At 40.3% G+C, this 17,754-nt stretch overlaps 1 non-coding gene across 1 annotated transcript; it reads left to right on the top strand.

Moving 5' to 3' along the window:
• Positions 1 to 16,810: 16,810 nt before the first annotated feature.
• LOC145019111 (small nucleolar RNA R71) lies at positions 16,811 to 16,917 on the top strand. The gene has a single exon (XR_013667430.1). It is a non-coding gene; the product is annotated as a small nucleolar RNA R71 (small nucleolar RNA).
• The last annotated feature ends 837 nt before the right edge of the window (positions 16,918 to 17,754 follow it).

Raw genomic sequence — 17,754 nt, 5'->3', positions numbered from 1 at the left:
CTCTCACACATAAACATCCGATATGGCATCCATACCCCTCGATGTCCTTGGTAACTTCATGATGAATTCCATAGTGATCTCTTCCCACTTCCACATGGGAATGGGTAGCGGTTGAACCTTGCCATGAGGGCAAAAATGCTCTGCCTTGACCTCCCGACAGGTGAAGCACTGCTCCACGAACTAGGCGATGTCCCACTTCATGAAGGGCCACCAGTAACTCAGCTTTAAGTCCTTATACATTTTTGTATCCCCTGGATGTATCGAGAATGTGGACTTCTGTGCCTCCTCCAATATCTTCTGTCTCACTCCTCCAGTCACCGGTACCCACACCCGGCCACATTGTGTCAGAAGACCTCGGCTATCCCGAACAAACAATGGATATTGACCCCAAATCCACTCTATCTTCCAGTTCTCTTTCTTCACACTCTTGAACTAAGAATATTTGATCATATCCAACAATAGAGAGATCACCGTAATCCTTAGACAAACATTCCCAATCAGGGAACCCGTTGTCTTGCGGCTCAAAGCATCGGCCACCACATTTGCCTTCCCTAGATGGTACAAGATCTCACAGTCATAATCTTTCAGCACATCCAACATCATACTCTTTCGCTTGTTAAGGTTTTTCTGATCCATCAAATACTTCAAACTCTTGTAATTAGTATAAATAGTGCACCGTACACTATACAAGTAGTGCTTCCAAATCTTGAGGGAAAACACCACTGCCCCCAACTCCAGGTTGTGAGTGGGGTATTTCACCTCATGAGGCTTCAACTGCATTGAGGCGTAATCTATCACATGCCCCCTCTGCATCAGTACCGTGCCTAGCTCTGAGATCGATGCATCACAATACATCACCAAATCATTTACCCCTCAGGTACTACTAGAATTGGAGCCTTGCATAACCTCCATCTCAGGGTCTCAAAAGCCAACTGCTGATCTGTGCGTCGTCAAAATGTCACATTCTTCTTGGTCAAACGGCTCAAAGGCACAACAATCATGGAGAAATCTTGGATACGTTGTTTGTTACTTCCCACCGCATCACCGGCTCAACCTTGGTTGGATCAACCGAAATACCCTCCTGGTTGATAATGTACCCAAAAAATATACCAATCGCAGCCAAAAATTACACTTGGAGAACTTGCCATAAAGCCTCCCCGCCCTTAGTGTCACCAATACCTCCCTCAGATGTTGCTCATGTTGCTCCTTAGTCTTAGAATAGACCAGGATATCATCAATAAAAACAATCACCGACCGATCCAACATTGGTCTACACACTTTGTTCATCAAATCCATGAAGGCTGCTGTGACATCCCCAAAATCACGGCCAGAAAAGACCGATTTTGTTTATGCTTTATAAAAATCAGAGTACTTCATTTTATAAAAAGGTTGCGGAATTTGTTCCCAGAAAAACACGATAAATACGTTATTAAAACATTTTCGAAGAAACGTATTTTTATTCATCTTAAAACGTTTGGGATGTCATCGTTAATACAGAAACATAAGCATAAACGGAACTTACATTTATTTACACTAGTGATCTACATCTCTTTAAATCTCTCAGTGTAATGTCACTTCATATCGCCACCTGTGATGTGAATAAACTGAGTGGGTCAGGTTGGGAAACCTGGTGAGTACATAGGGTTTTCAACCCACAATAATATAGTTATTATGTTTAAACAATCAAACAATCAACCCAATTACCCATCCCCATTATCTTCTTTTAGTCTTCCCTAAAGATATTATCTCAAGGGTCATCTCCTATATCATATTTACTTCTCATCTCCTTACATCGTATTTCCTTACATGATTGCTCCTACGAACTTTACCTAGGGATCATCGCCTACATTGCATAGACAATACTAATCCGAGGATTTCTCCCTCAATATGTGTCTAGCAAGAGTTAGGGTATTATCGCATGATTACACAGCCAAAACATCACCTGGACTTGTAAATCATGATAAGGGTTAGTCTATCATCACATGAATACGTAGCCACAACATCGCCTGGACTCGTAATTCATGATATGGGTTAGACTATCATCGCATGAATACGTAGCCACAACATCGCCTGGACTCGTAATTCATAATATGGGTTAGACTATCATCGCATGAATACGTAGCCACAACATCGCCTGGACTCGTAATTCATCACCTACGGGTTAGACTATCATCGCATGAATACGTAGCCACAACATCGCCTGGACTTGTAATTCATCACCTACGGGTTACTAGCCTGCTGGTGTTTCCACGGGGTTGTCTATAATAGTCTGCGGTCGCCATCTATACTCTGGTAGATGACTACATCTCCAAATTGTCGGACAAGGTTTTAGTATCCTACATCACCGATTCATAATCACCAATCTATCATCACCTTCCCATCATCACCTATCTCTCGTTATTTTATTTCATCACTCACCAACTATTTCATCTACCCATGTTTTATCCCAACATATTTGTAGATATAAAATAAATATACAGTTTAAATCATTTAAAACATGTATAAATCATTCATCCAGCATAGACAACAAGTATTCAGACAATATGTACACATAGCACGTAATTTATATTATAATACTTCATATCTATGTGTAAGATGAAAGGGACCATGCACTCACCTGATTAGGTGGTGACTCAGCACTCGGACAGCGCTTCGATACTCTCAAAACGATGTTCCTTCGATAAAACCTAGTACCGATACAACTAGGGTTTAGTTTAACGATAACCGCGACTCATTAATCAGTTTGACTATTATTAAGCATTAATAATGCTCAATATAACTCATAATAATAGCCCAAATAATTATTTTAAGGACCTAATAACATTCCTATAATTATTTGGAAGCTATATTAAAAATTGCGTAAGCGTAGCATACTTACAGCGAATTTTATCGAAAACCAGAACTTTATTGGAGCAGCGTTTTGAAACCGAAAAACTCCTTTTTCTCGGGACTCCGGGAGCCTCGGGGCTTCCCTAGGGTGCTAGGGGTTTAACTAGGGCTTAGGGGGGTTTGGAGGTGCTATAGAGAGAAAGTAGTGAGAGAAAGAAGAAGTTTTGGGGTGAAGAGAAATGGCAGCCTCGCACCTTAATTTATAGGGTCAGGCTTCGGAATTTACGCTGGGCGTACTCCTCGGGTGTGGATGCCAGCCGAGGCCAGCTGTCTCGCAATCACCGAACGGATAAGGCGCGGGGCGTAGAGCGAAGCGACGCGGGGCGTAGGGCAAAGCGACGCGGGGCGTTCCCTTCGTACGCGAGGCGTAACGAGGCCAGGTGTCCGAATCCGAAGACCAGACCGTGACCAACAAGCTACGGCCCTGATCGGGCCACGTCACCCCTCTTACACAGATTTCGCATTTTCATGCTTCAACTTTAAAAATTCGTAACTTTCACATACGAGCTTCGTTTTCGACGTTCTTTATATCCACGCGAAGGTGGGAACGTACTCTACAACTTTCGTTTAGACTTCGTCGGCTAATTTTGGCTCGATTTTAAATTTTATATTATTAACGGGTCGGGACATGATTGATCCGTTAAATCCTCATAACTTCTTCATCCGACATCCGTTTTTGCCCATATTTTTCTCGTTACGTTACTCTCAACAAGATCTTCGATTCTCGTTCAGGTCGTGTCAGCTAAAACCCGCTCGATCTAATATTCGAATTTCGGGTTGTACACTGCTAGTTCGAAACTTCGAAAAATCATAACTTCTTCATACGAAGTCAGATTTGGGTGTTCTTTTTATCGATGTTCTTAGTTTAACATATTCTACGACTTTCCTTTAGATTGCTAAGGCTAAATCTCGCTCTATCGTAAATTCACTATTTACGCTTTCCGTTATCGTACCGGTTCCGTTGCGAAACTTCAACGGGTCATAACTTCTTCGTTATAACTCGGATTTCGGCGTTCTTTATATGCACGGAAACCTCGTGACATATACTACAACTTGGTTAAGATTATTTATTCTAAAGAATCTTTTGTCGAAAAGTCATTTTCGACCCCTATTGCCTCTAAATTGACTAGCCCGGATTTGCGGGCGTTACAATTATCTCCCCCTTAGGATGATTACGTCCCGGAATCATCAACGAAACAGGGTCATATAATGACTCCATACATCATCTCTTCATCCTAGGTAATAATTATAACTTCTACATCCCTTCAAGTCTACCTCTTAATCTCATTGACTGTAAGAGTATTCGATCGTGCACCTGCTCTCTACCACAGGCTAGATTCTTAATTATGACCTTCAAGTCACAATCTCAATCCTTACTGGATACGAAATTGATATGATTTCTTTTATTACTGCTATGGTTCGATGTGTCATATTCTAATGACCTATCATCGTATGTTGCAATGCTCACTCTCAGGTCTCTTAGTGTTAAATTCTAAAACAGACTATGCCTTCCTTCATGTTCTAATGTGATATAATCACACTTTAACATTAGGCCTTTCCAGCTACCAACTTCTTTAACAACGAGCGCGATACTTCTATCAATCGTTTGGTTTTAAGTCGGACGCTACCTCAAACTTGATTCTCCGAATCACGTAACATACTCATCGTAGTCGGACTCAATTTGATATGACCGCTAGGGTCGGAATATCAACAATCGTCTTAGTCATTACCGAAACAATGGTAACAACACACTTGAATAAATCGAAATCAATTACTAGTTTCTTGGTAACCTTGTGACTTTCCCTGATCCAAGCGTGAGTCCTGTGCTTCCGGTAGTATAGGCCTCTACTACCATTCACACCTACTCATACTCGCTCCAAGTATTTGTCTCGCAGTTTTCCCAAGTCACCATGAAGCAAATCACACAACAATTTCACACACCAGATAACAAAGCAAAGATTTTATTATTTCTTGAAACTATAACATAGGTGTTCAAGTTCACCCTAGACTATGCCTCTACTAGGCTACATCATACGAAACTATGGCTACTGCATCATCCGTTCTTCGGGTAAGAAGTCCTCATCCTTGATTCCTCGCACGGTTTTCTTCTTCGTCGAGGATCATGTGAAATGCCCTTGGCCTTGGTGGCGTTTCTGGTCTTGCTGCTTTATTTTTCTTTGGGCAGTTCTTTGAAATATGCCCATTATTTCCACATTCGTAGCACTTCTTGTTGTAGAATGTACAATCTCTGGAATAGTGACCGGTCCTACCACACTTATAGCACGTCACATCTCCGTCGCATCTTGCGAAGTGCTTCTTCTTGCACTTCTCACACCACTTGGCTTCATTCCTTCGGTCGTCCAGGTTAGACTTCGAGAACTTTCCCTTATTATCAGGTCTTGAGGATCCGTCCAACTTCCTCTTCTCACCAACTTCAACTTTCTCCAGACCCTTTTCTCTTATTTGGGTCTCGACATTCTTGGCTGCCCAGATGGCGGCTTTCAAAGTGGTTGCTTGTTTGACCATTGGACCAAAGTCTGCTGGTAGTCCGTGGGCAAACTTATTGACCTTGGAGAGTTCAGTTGGAACTAGATACGGAACAAGCTTCATTTTCTCCGTAAAACTTGCAGCATACTCGATGACACTCATCTTTCCCTTCTGTAGATTCTGAAACTCGTTGTTGATTTCTAGAAGATCCTGTTCAGAGCAGTACTGCATTTTTAGCTGCACCAGAAAATCCTCCCATGACATTTTGCTCGCTTCTCCTTTGGGCATCGAATCAGCTAGTAGCTTCCACCAGCTTAGTACTCCAGATTTCAACAGAGGAACCGCGAGAGCGGTCTTTTGCCTGTTGCTACACTCACAACTCTCAAACATCGTCTCCATCTCGGAGATCCAGTTTATGACTTCCACCGGCGTCGGGCTTCCAGATAGACTCGGTGGTTTGGATGCCATGAAATCCTTGTATTTGCATCCACGTCCATCATTTCCTCCATCCTGATGGTTTTGCCTAACTATTGGTGGGTTGGCTTGACCAACAGTCCCACTGCAGTTTCCCTCCTCAGTCTGCCCTTCGTTCAACTCAGGCTGTTCGATCTGAACGGTCGCTTCCTCTCGATTTTGCTGGAGCAAATGCCTAGTTTCCTCCATTTGACGATCCAACATCGCTTGCACTCCGGCCATCGAGATTGGCTCAGCAGCGGCCTCCATCACCGGTATTTGCTCAATCACTGGGGGTCGGTTTCTATTCCTATTTGCATTCGCATTCCCGCTGCGGGTCGTTGCCATCTTGATCTATACACCGAATAAGGTGAATCTAGATCTTTACTTAGGATTGATGGTTAAATCATCCTTATCACTCCGAAACGTTTATATGCTAGTTCTAATATCGTAGTCGTACGTTAAGAATCCTAAACACATAAGGTTTCCAGATCCGGTCGGCAATAGACCATAGATCCGATCAAACTATAGCATAACTATTCATTTAGCACATAAAAGCAATTTAGGCATCATTCCTAAATTAAGCTACTGCTCACACCTCACAATCATCGCTTAGCATTCTAAGTTTAAGTCTAGAAATAAATCCATATTCCTAGTTCGCTTAAACTAATGCTCTGATACCAACTGTGACATCCCCAAAATCACGGCCAGAAAAGACCGATTTTGTTTATGCTTTATAAAAATCAGAGTACTTCATTTTATAAAAAGGTTGCAGAATTTGTTTCCAGAAAAACACGATAAATACGTTATTAAAACATTTTCGAAGAAACGTATTTTTATTCATCTTAAAATGTTTGGGATGTCATCGTTAATACAGAAACATAAGCATAAACGGAACTTACATTTATTTACACTAGTGATCTACATCTCTTTAAATCTCTCAGTGTAATGTCACTTCATATCGCCACCTGTGATGTGAATAAACTGAGTGGGTCAGGTTGGGAAACCTGGTGAGTACATAGGGTTTTCAACCCACAATAATATAGTTATTATGTTTAAACAATCAAACAATCAACCCAATTACCCATCCCCATTATCTTCTTTTAGTCTTCCCTAAAGATATTATCTCAAGGGTCATCTCCTATATCATATTTACTTCTCATCTCCTTACATCGTATTTCCTTACATGATTGCTCCTACGAACTTTACCTAAGGATCATCGCCTACATTGCATAGACAATACTAATCCGAGCATTGCTCCCTCAATATGTGTCTAGCAAAAGTTAGGGTATCATCGCATGATTACACAGCCAAAACATCACCTGGACTTGTAAATCATGATAAGGGTTAGTCTATCATCACATGAATACATAGCCACAACATCGCCTGGACTCGTAATTCATGATATGGGTTAGACTATCATCGCATGAATACGTAGCCACAACATCGCCTGGACTCGTAATTCATAATATGGGTTAGACTATCATCGCATGAATACGTAGCCACAACATCGCCTGGACTTGTAATTCATCACCTACGGGTTAGACTATCATCGCATGAATACGTAGCCACAACATCGCCTGGACTCGTAATTCATCACCTACGGGTTACTAGCCTGCTGGTGTTTCCACGGGGTTGTCTATAATAGTCTGCGGTCGCCATCTATACTCTGGTAGATGACTACATCTCCAAATTGTCGGACAAGGTTTTAGTATCCTACATCACCGATTCATAATCACCTATCTATCATCACCTTCCCATCATCACCTATCTCTCATAATTTTATTTCATCACTCACCAACTATTTCATCTACCCATGTTTTATCCCAACATATTTGTAGATATAAAATAAATATACAGTTTAAATAATTTAAAACCTGTATAAATCATTCATCCAGCATAGACAACAAGTATTCAGACAATATGTACACATAACACGTAATTTATATTATAATACTTCATATCTATGTGTAAGATGAAAGGGACCATGCACTCACCTGATTAGGTGGTGACTCAGCACTCGGACAGCGCTTCGATACTCTCAAAACGATGTTCCTTCGATAAAACCTAGTACCGATACAACTAGGGTTTAGTTTAACGATAACCGCGACTCATTAATCAGTTTGACTATTATTAAGCATTAATAATGCTCAATATAACTCATAATAATAGCCCAAATAATTATTTTAAGGACCTAATAACATTCCTATAATTATTTGGAACCTATATTAAAAATTGCGTAAGCGTAGCATACTTACAGCGAATTTTATCGAAAACCGGAACTTAATTGGTGCAGCGTTTTGAAACCGAAAAACTCCTTTTTCTCGGGACTCCGGGAGCCTCGGGGCTTCCCTAGGGTGCTAGGGGTTTAACTAGGGCTTAGGGGGGTTTGGAGGTGCTAGAGAGAGAAAGTAGTGAGAGAAAGAAGAGGTTTTGGGGTGAAGAGAAATGGCAGCCTCGCACCTAAATTTATAGGGTCAGGCTTCGGAATTTATGCTGGGCGTACCGAGGGTACGCTGGGCGTACTCCTCGGGTGTGGATGCCAGCCGAGGCCAGCTATCTCGCAGTCACCGAACGGATAAGGCGCGGGGCGTAGAGCGAAGCGACGCGGGGCGTAGGGTGAAGCGACGCGGGGCGTTCCCTTCGTACGCGAGGCGTAACGAGGCCAGGTGTCCGAATCCGAAGACCAGACCGTGACCAACAAGCTACGGCCCTGATCGGGCCACGTCACCCCCTCGCACAGATTTTCCATTTTCATGCTTCAACTTTAAAAATTCGTAACTTTCACATACGAGCTCCGTTTTCGACGTTCTTTATTTCCACGCGAAGGTGGGAACGTACTCTACAACTTTCGTTTAGACTTCGTCGGCTAATTTTGGTTCGATTTTAAATTTTATATTATTAACGGGTCGGGACACGATTGATCCGTTAAATCCTCATAACTTCTTCATCCGACATCCGTTTTTGCCCATCTTTTTCTCGTTACGTTACTCTCAACAAGATATTCGATTCTCGTTCAGGTCGTGTCGGCTAAAACCCGCTCAATCTAATATTCGAATTTCGGGTTGTACACTGCTAGTTCGAAACTTCGAAAAATCATAACTTCTTCATACGAAGTCAGATTTGGGCGTTCTTTTTATCGATGTTATTAGTTTAACATATTCTACGACTTTGCTTTAGATTGCTAAGGCTAAATCTTGTTCTATCGTAAATTCACTATTTACGCTTTCCGGTATCGTACCGGTTCCGTTGCGAAACTTCAACGGGTCATAACTTCTTCGTTATAACTCGGATTTCGGCGTTCTTTATATGCACGGAAACCTTGTGACATATACTACAACTTGGTTAGGATTATTTATTCTAAAGAATCTTTTGTCGAAAAGTCGTTTTCGACCCCTATTGCCTCTAAATTGACTAGCCCGAATTTGCGGGCGTTACAGCTGCTGGGGCGTTGGTGAGCCCAAATCGAATCACCACAAACTCATAGTGCCCATACCGAGTCTTGAACGCTGTCTTCAGTATATCCTCCTCCAGAATCCTCATCTGGTGATACCCTCACCGAAGGTCAATCTTGGAAAACCAAGACGCACCTTGTAGCTAATCGAAAAAATCATTGATCCTCTGTAATGGATAATGGTATTTCACCGTTAGCTTGTTTAAATCTCGATAATCAATGCACATACTATGTGACCCATCCTTCTTTTTCATGAATAGGATCGGAGCTCCCCACGGGGAACTACTCGGACGAATAAACCCTCGGTCTAGCAGCTCCTGAAGCTGCATAGATAGTGACTCAACTAGTTTTAATCCTACTTTTAATTATAAAATAAACACACAAAGGCAGTGGACCTATCAATTGTCGTAAAGCTAAATAAGTAGGGTATCGAACACAGGGAACGGAGAATTAAAACTAAAAACTAATTTTATCTAAAATTAAGTAATAAAAGGGGTTTTCTCTAGTTTTACAAGACTAGAAACTTACCAACTAATACTTCGACTAATTAACTAAAAACTAGATAAGCATAGATTCAACTAAATTCAATAATGAAGGGAACTTCTGTTTAGTTCAACTCAATTGATCATATGGTTGATATTATGGTAATAGTGCAATGGATTAATTCTTCTATTGTATACCGATTCATGTGATTAGATTCACGTTCGCTGCACTAATCCTTAGAGAACAAACTAACTCAAACTGTGGCCAGTTGTCTAATTGAATTCAATTCACTAGGTTATTTATTCGCGTTAATTTAGACTTGCAATGGTTAACTAATTTGGTCCTTTAGTTAACCTCTTGTTGACGGTTCATCACACAAGCTCACACATGAATTTACCAAAATTTCTTATTAATTCTACTTTCACATTCGCTAATCCTAGTCATATAATAAAGTGTTCACATAAATTATATGAGGTAAACAATTAAGAGATGTTCATGCAGCTTAATTATCTTCCTATTAACAGAAAAATAGTTATCATTCACACATAAGGTTCTTTAACAAGCTAGAATCAACAAAATCACCAATATTAAATCAATCCTACCATAAATCAAACCATAGTCTCAATATTGTCTCCCCAAACAGAAGTTAAAAGGTTTTAGCTCATGATTGAGGTAATTAACAACACAAAAATGAAACCTAAAAGTCTTAACATGATGAAAAACAATAGATTGAAGTAAGAATGATGAAAATTTGCCTCAAATCTCCTTCGGGATTGGGTTTAGGGTTGTATCTTCGTTCTCCAGGTCTCTTCTGACTCTAATTCGCAGCTTGCTTCTCCCCAAGGGTTCCAGAATTCGTTTGTCGATCTGAATAGTTGTTTTTATAGATTCGACCCGACTCGCTAAGTCCATGACCGACTCGTCGAGTCCATCCGTTAATTCCCGTACACGGTAAGTCAAGGAGTCTTTATCTTCTCGAATCTTCGATGTGACTCGCCGAGTAGTCGACCCTACTCACCGAGTACCTTGTATTTTTGGCATTTTTCTTCTTTGTTCAACTCCTGAGCTCCCAACCGTTTCTCCTACTTCCGTTTACTCTCAAGCTTCGCTTTTGGACTGAAAACACAATTCAAACACTTTTAAGTATCTAGAAATTACAATTTATGATACCATTATGGAGCTCTTTTTGAAATTCTTCACTTCTTTGATAATTTGTCTTTGATTTCTTTGAATTCACTACCTTATTGTTTGATTTTTGGTATCTTTAACTTTTTTGAATCTTCGGAATTTTGATCTTTTGATCTTCACTTTAACTGCTCCAAAATTCTTACAACTTTTTCTTGTAATTCTCTCTTTTTTTTTTACATGTAACTCACTTTTTCTTTCACTCAAAACCCTACATGCTTAAGCAAGGGCACTCAACTTCAACTTTTATTGGCTAAAATAATAATTTTCCTGGATACATTTCTGGTACACGATGCTAAACATATTGCATCCTTCGGGCTAAGCAAGGTCGTGTTTTTGTCCCATGATTTCACTGGAATAAGGAAGCCACAAATGCACTATAACGTATATAAGCTCAACTAAATTTTTGGGTCTTCTTGCAATCATCAACATAATTCTAACATGGAGTCCTAATTACTTTTTACCAAAATTTTCTAAATTAAGTCCTACGCAACATTTTTGGTAGTCAAAAGTTTAAAATTCTTAAAGTTGACCTAAATTAGGACATTTGGATTCTAAATTTACTAAGATGAAACCAACCCCTACCCCACACTTAATTCATGCAATGTCCCCATTGCATGTAATGCATAAAAATATAAAATATAGAGGGAATAGGAACAACCTCCCCTGGGGTAGCAGTCGCTAGGCTGATCATCTTCTATTAAGCTCCTACTTCAATCGACTTTAGACATGGGAACAACTCATCCATGTCTTGGGCATCAAATCACATGTGGGTAGCTCCAGATGTGCAGGAAAGATACTGTAAAATCTTCAGGAATTCATTACAAAGATAAAGTGGTCAAGTAGTGTAGCTAACAGCATCAAATCAGCAGCCCTTGTGGAGGATAAATGAATGACTTGTTGAGTCATATAAATGAATCGTCGAGTCGTAGCGCAATAATTTTGATGTCGTGAAAATATACTGCGACTCATCGAGTCGGACAATTGCACTCGGCGAGTCATCGCTGGGTGGAAAATAAATAAATTCTGTCTTGAATCCAACTTTTAGTGGACTTCAAAAACTTCCCATTGCTTCAGTAACCATTCACTCATAAACCCTTTAGGACCGGACTCAAAACCTAGACTCAATATGTCGACCTTTCTTGAATCTTTTCCATGTTTTTCTCACATTCTCTAGACTCCTTATGCAAGCATTTCCTAACCCAAATTCTGAAAGAAACCAAGTTAAATAGAACATCAAGCACATAAGTTTAAGTCCTAATTAAGAATTCAAAACACACCAAATAAAATAAAATAAAAACAAATTGTTCAACAAAACACAAATAAAAAGAAACTAATCATCATCCTCTTCCTCATCATCGCCATGCACAACCCCGCTCCCACCAGCTCCTCCTTGCCTTGCGCTTATCCTTTCATCCCAACTTGGAACATATGGAAATTGTCCCCTGTAAAATTGTCCCAACTTGGAACATGTTGGATGTGGAAATGTTCAAATAATTGGATGAAAGATTGGTTTGTAAAATTTGAACTTCGACCCAAATCATCCAAATATCTCCTCCCTTCCTCATTATACTACTCCTGGGGAACATCTTCCTCGACCGAAATAACTGGTGGATCATGGCGTGCTTGCTCCCGTCTTGGTCGAACCCTCCTTCCCGGTTCCTCGGGTCCGATCACGGCATCTTCATGTCGGATAGCGTAATGAAATCCTCCATAATCCTCAATAATGCGTGCCTTGCGAAAAAGAAGAGGATTAAAGGGAGATGTCGGGATCTCCGTCAGCAAGTTCCAAGCATCACTAGTCATTAACCCATAAGAGTGGGCTAAATGTGTCATGAACATGCCAACGTTAATTTTTGAAGTTTTACGGTTCTTGACCGCTCCCTCCGCCAAGTACGAAGCTATGCACCATGGAATGTTGCAAAAAGTATTAGGTGTAATGATGCTCCAAAGAAAGAAAACATCAAGGTTAGAAACCTTGTCATCATCTTTCCTTTGGTTAATGGTGTTTGAAATAAGATGGTGAATAAGGCGGAGCGTAGGTGATCGTATGCACCCTTCTTGAGCCGACTTCGGAATGTAAACCTTGTTGGCAATGGTGTTCCACTAACTTGAACTTGTGATGCCATCCGGAAATGCTTTATGTCAATGCTCCAAAAAGGTACGAAATGCACCCGTGTTGACCACTTGTTGGTCATATATTTCCAATCTCCAAGCTAATTCAACCATAGAACAATGACGAACCTCATCCCCAAGACAAAAAGTAATACTTCCTGGGTTATAATAATCATTCACACCATGGAAATGTATTGTGGAAAAGAACTCCAAGCACAACTCATGATCTATGGGTTCCTGAATACGGAAGACGCAACTCCATCCATCACACGTAATGGATACTCCATTGTGTACAAACGTCTTGATTAGATAAGGAGCCAACTCCTCTTCATAACGAACTCTCACCAACCATTCCTAATCAATTATATTGGGAGCACAAATCTCTTTTTTCTGGAGTTCTGCAAGCTTCTTCTTCCAGTTAGTCCTTGTAAAATTAGAGTGGATTTGTGGAAAATGCAACCAAGGAAAATCTCCTTGACTTTCTCGAGAGCTTTGACCCCATGAAAACATGTTTCTACAAAAAAAATAACATACAATCTAGAAAACACAGAAACACTTTAAAACAAAATCTATCTTGGTTCCCGACTGGACTCGTCGTGTCCATGACCGACTCGGCGAGTCTGATGAACTGCGCGAGTCAGTCGACGGGTCGGTGAAAATTCACCCATAAAAACTCAAAATTGGTCCAGGGGTTTGTCCAGGAATGTGCATAAGGTGTATTAGTGCAAGAACACCCATCCAAAACACCATAATTAAACCAAAATCAAAACCCTAAAAATTCACAAAATTTCAAAAACGGGTGTTTTATCAAAGCGACTCTTCTAATCATCTAAAAATCATGACTTTAACAGTAATATAGAAGAAATTAAGTACCTTGCTTGATGAAATTCGAGAAATTTGAAGAAAATTAGAAGAACTTGATGAGTGCTTGAGAGAGAACAAGAAGAGGCGCACGATGAGTATGGATGAGATATGTTCAAAGTAGGATAAAAACACTCATTTTACCAGATGTAAAAATATAATAATTATTATTTTTTTCAATAAATAAAATCGACTCATCGAGTCAGGGTCAGAATCGGCGAGTCTAGTCGTCCAATGAAACTTATTTGGATTATGAATAGACCCGACGAGTCAGAGTACCAACTCGCCGAGTCGCTTGCACACATTTCAAAAATTACATCATTTTGTCATCTACTCATAAAAAATGTTCAATCCACCCCACACTCAGACCATGCGTACCCTTAAGCAATCATGTTTGATGATTTAGAAGATGAAAATAGAAAAAGATCCTAAAAACAAAAAACTAAAACTAACTAAAAAGATGAAAGAAATCAAACTCTAGTGACGGGTTGCCTCCCGCTAAGTGCTTCTTTTTAAGGAGTCGTTAGTTGGACTCCTTCCCGCTCTACGTTTTTTCGCTTTCCTGCATCGGGAATGCACGCTTAATCTTTTGCGGTTTATACTTTGTCTTATAGGCATGTATCTTCCTCTTATATGCCCGTCTCAATTCTTCTTTCTTTCTCCTTGTGGCATCTTCTTCAATTGCATGCATGTTCTATTTCCTAACCTTCTTTTTCTTCACCCCATTCATTGGAACCCTCTTTTGTACTTCCGCTTCTTTGAACGTAATTACTTTGTAATTAGTAAAATCTCGGGCTCGAGGTTTTGTTATACATGACTCAATGAATGAGTTATTAGCATCATCTTTCCTAGCCTTTGCATTCTCCTCTTATCCAAAGCTTGCCTTGTCAAGTCGAATGTCTTCATCTTTTTGCATCATTGTATCGAGGTAAGCTACCTGAATGTTTTGGAAGTCACAATACGTTTTAACAATTTCCCCTTTTGCTGCTGGACCTTCTAAAGGATTCGGAAAAATCTTCATGTAAAAATCAGGCAAGGAACTGGTAACAAGTAGGTCAAGGTTATCCGTATTACTGAATTCTTCAACTGGACTCGTCGAGTCTGTCGATGAGACTCGGCGAGTCGATGCGTATTTCTCACATTCTATTGTTCCTTCTGAATCAGTTCCGTTCAACAGCTTCTCTATCTCTTCTAAGTCTTTCTCAGCATCACCATTTCGTCCAGAAGATAGTAGAAATTTATTTGGATCCTCTTTTTGTAAGGGTGCAAGTTCTTTTTGTAGTATTTCATCATCCAAATCAATGGAGGAAATTTCTTCTTTTCTTGTTTCTTCTTGCTTAATCTCTTGTATAGCCTTAAATACTACCGACTCATCTCTTACCCGTAGTGTTAGTGTGGACTCGCACATATTTACCAATGCACATGCGGTGTTCAAAAATGGTCTACCCAAAATAATTGGAACTTTGGGATCTTCTTCCATGTCAAGCACTACAAAGTCCACAGGGAATACAAATTTGTCATCTTTTATGAGAAGATCTTCACAAACACCTCTTGGACGAATGATTGTCCTATCCACTAGATGTATCTTCATATTAATAGGCTTTGGCTCCGATAAATTCAACTTCTTGAAGAAAGAAAAAGGCATTAGGTTAATACTTGCACCCGAATCGGTCAATACGTGAGTAGCAAGTATATCTCCAAATTGACAAGGAATCGAGATGCTTCCCGGATCGCCCTTCTTTTCTGGTAGCTCATTTAATACTAACTCCACGACTTCAGCCATATCTTTTCTAGCGGCAAAAAGACCCTTAAGCAAGTTTAAATATTTAGGTGTTTGAAGCATCATTTCAGCAAATGGGATATTGACTTAAAGGGCTTTTACATGTTCCATGAAAGTTTTGTACGCTTTAATCTTTTCATCAGGTATGGCTCGAATTGGAAATGGAAAAAGTGGCCTGTACGGCTTTAAGGAAACAAGAGTTTTGTCATCAGACCATGGACTCGTCGATTCCATTAGAGGGAATCGGCGAGTCGTGTCGGCTTTAGCTGAACTCGACTCTTCTGTCTTTTCTGCATGCACCTTAGTTGAGACCTTCTATGAAGGGGTCAAAGGAGTGAAAATTTCCCCATAACTAGATGTTATAGCATTCACATTCTCCATTCTCGGATTATTCTCGGTTTTACTTGGAAGTTCACCCGGTCTTCTCTCATTTACTTGATGTGCAAGTTGCCTTAGCTGTTTTTCAATGTTGAGAATAGATGCTTGCTGATTCCTAAGTATTGTTGTGGTCTCTTGTATTATAGCATCATGATCATTGTGTCTTTTCTCGGATGCGACTCTAAATCTCGTGAATATCTCTTCTAAATCGGCTCTTTTTTCCACAACTGGTTCTTCCTTTTGATAGAAACCCCTCTTTTTTGTTTGTATTTCTCTTCTTTTGCCTTTTTGTACTCTTCGTACGAGAGCCATTCCTTCTTGGGTTTCCGCCAATTTTCATCGTACCTGTCGCCACTTGAATAGAGTACTTATACCTTTTTGTATCCATTCTCATCCAAGTCACAATCTTTAGTTAGGTGAGGTCCCCTACAATTTTCACATCCTACCCGGATAGCATGGATTGTTTGATCCATTTTCATCATTCTCCTATCTAAACTCTCTAGTTTAGCCATCATTGACTCCATGCTATCGTTAACCGTGTTCACGACCCCCTACTTACTTCATTTCGTGGGTTGTGGTATTCCTTAGAATGTTTAGAGAACTCTTCAATTAATTATTTGATCACCGGGGGTGCCTTCATTGTGAGCGGGCCTTGCGACTTAAGTAATTACCTTGTTGTGACATTGACTCCATCATAGAATATGGAGACTTCTTTTTGGCTATTAAGGTCATGGTGTGGGAAATTTCTTAGTAAACTTTTGTACCTCTCCCACGCCTCATAAAGGGACTCTCCGGTTTGTTGTTCAAAGTTGGCAATAGCCTTCTTCAATTTGGCTATTTTAGAAGGTGGGCAAAAATGGTCAATGAATTCTTCTTTCATCTTAACCCATGTGGGTGATGGACCCGGGAGGGAGTGACTTGAGACAATCTTTTGCAGCACCCTTGAATGTGACTGGAAGCATACGAAGTAGCTGGGTCTCGCGAGGCACATTTGGAACATTGAAGTAATCAGCTACATCATTGACTTCATCTAAGTGTTTATAGGCATCTTCATGATCTTTTCCGTAGAAGGGAATCTCCTTTAGTTGAGCGAGTATGTGGCCCTTTAGTTCGAAAGTAGCAGTAGCAGGAATTGCGGGTTGCACAAGTCTTGGGCCGGTATTGTCACACATCTTCTTCTTCTTCCATTCCCCCATGGGGACTTCATCGATGTTTTCCATGGGAATAGCTAATTCGTCGTCGAAGTCGGATTCGTGCCCGAAAGTGGGGTCTTCTTCTCCTTCGTTTTCGTACTCGGTGTCTTCTTTGATTGGGTCGTCGATGGCTAAAGAGGTGTTGGATGCTCCTGATTTGCTGCTGTTTTTCTTACTGAAAACGGACTTTAGATTCTTCAATGGCGAGTTCTTTGATGAAATGGATTCTCCAACGGATTTTCCTTTGTCCTACCTTAGGGCGGACTCCGGGTCTTCGAGTGGAGGGACCAAAGGTGTATCAGATCCTCGGGTCATGAAACAACTGCAAATAAGAAAAAAAATGCATAAAAATAACAAAAATAAAATAAAAACTAAAACAGTGAACAACGATGGACTTGCCGAGTTGACTCGTATGCACTCGGCGAGTTCAAGGCAAGAACAAAAAAATTCCTAATTAAAACAAAAATTTATCAAAA

The sequence above is a fragment of the Lactuca saligna genome, chromosome 9, assembly GCF_052625555.1.
Source record: "Lactuca saligna cultivar CGN05327 chromosome 9, ASM5262555v1, whole genome shotgun sequence".
In the NCBI taxonomy this organism is placed as follows: domain Eukaryota; kingdom Viridiplantae; phylum Streptophyta; class Magnoliopsida; order Asterales; family Asteraceae; genus Lactuca; species Lactuca saligna.
The sequence above is the reverse complement of the archived record's forward strand: the minus strand, read 5'-3'. Positions and strand labels throughout refer to the sequence as shown.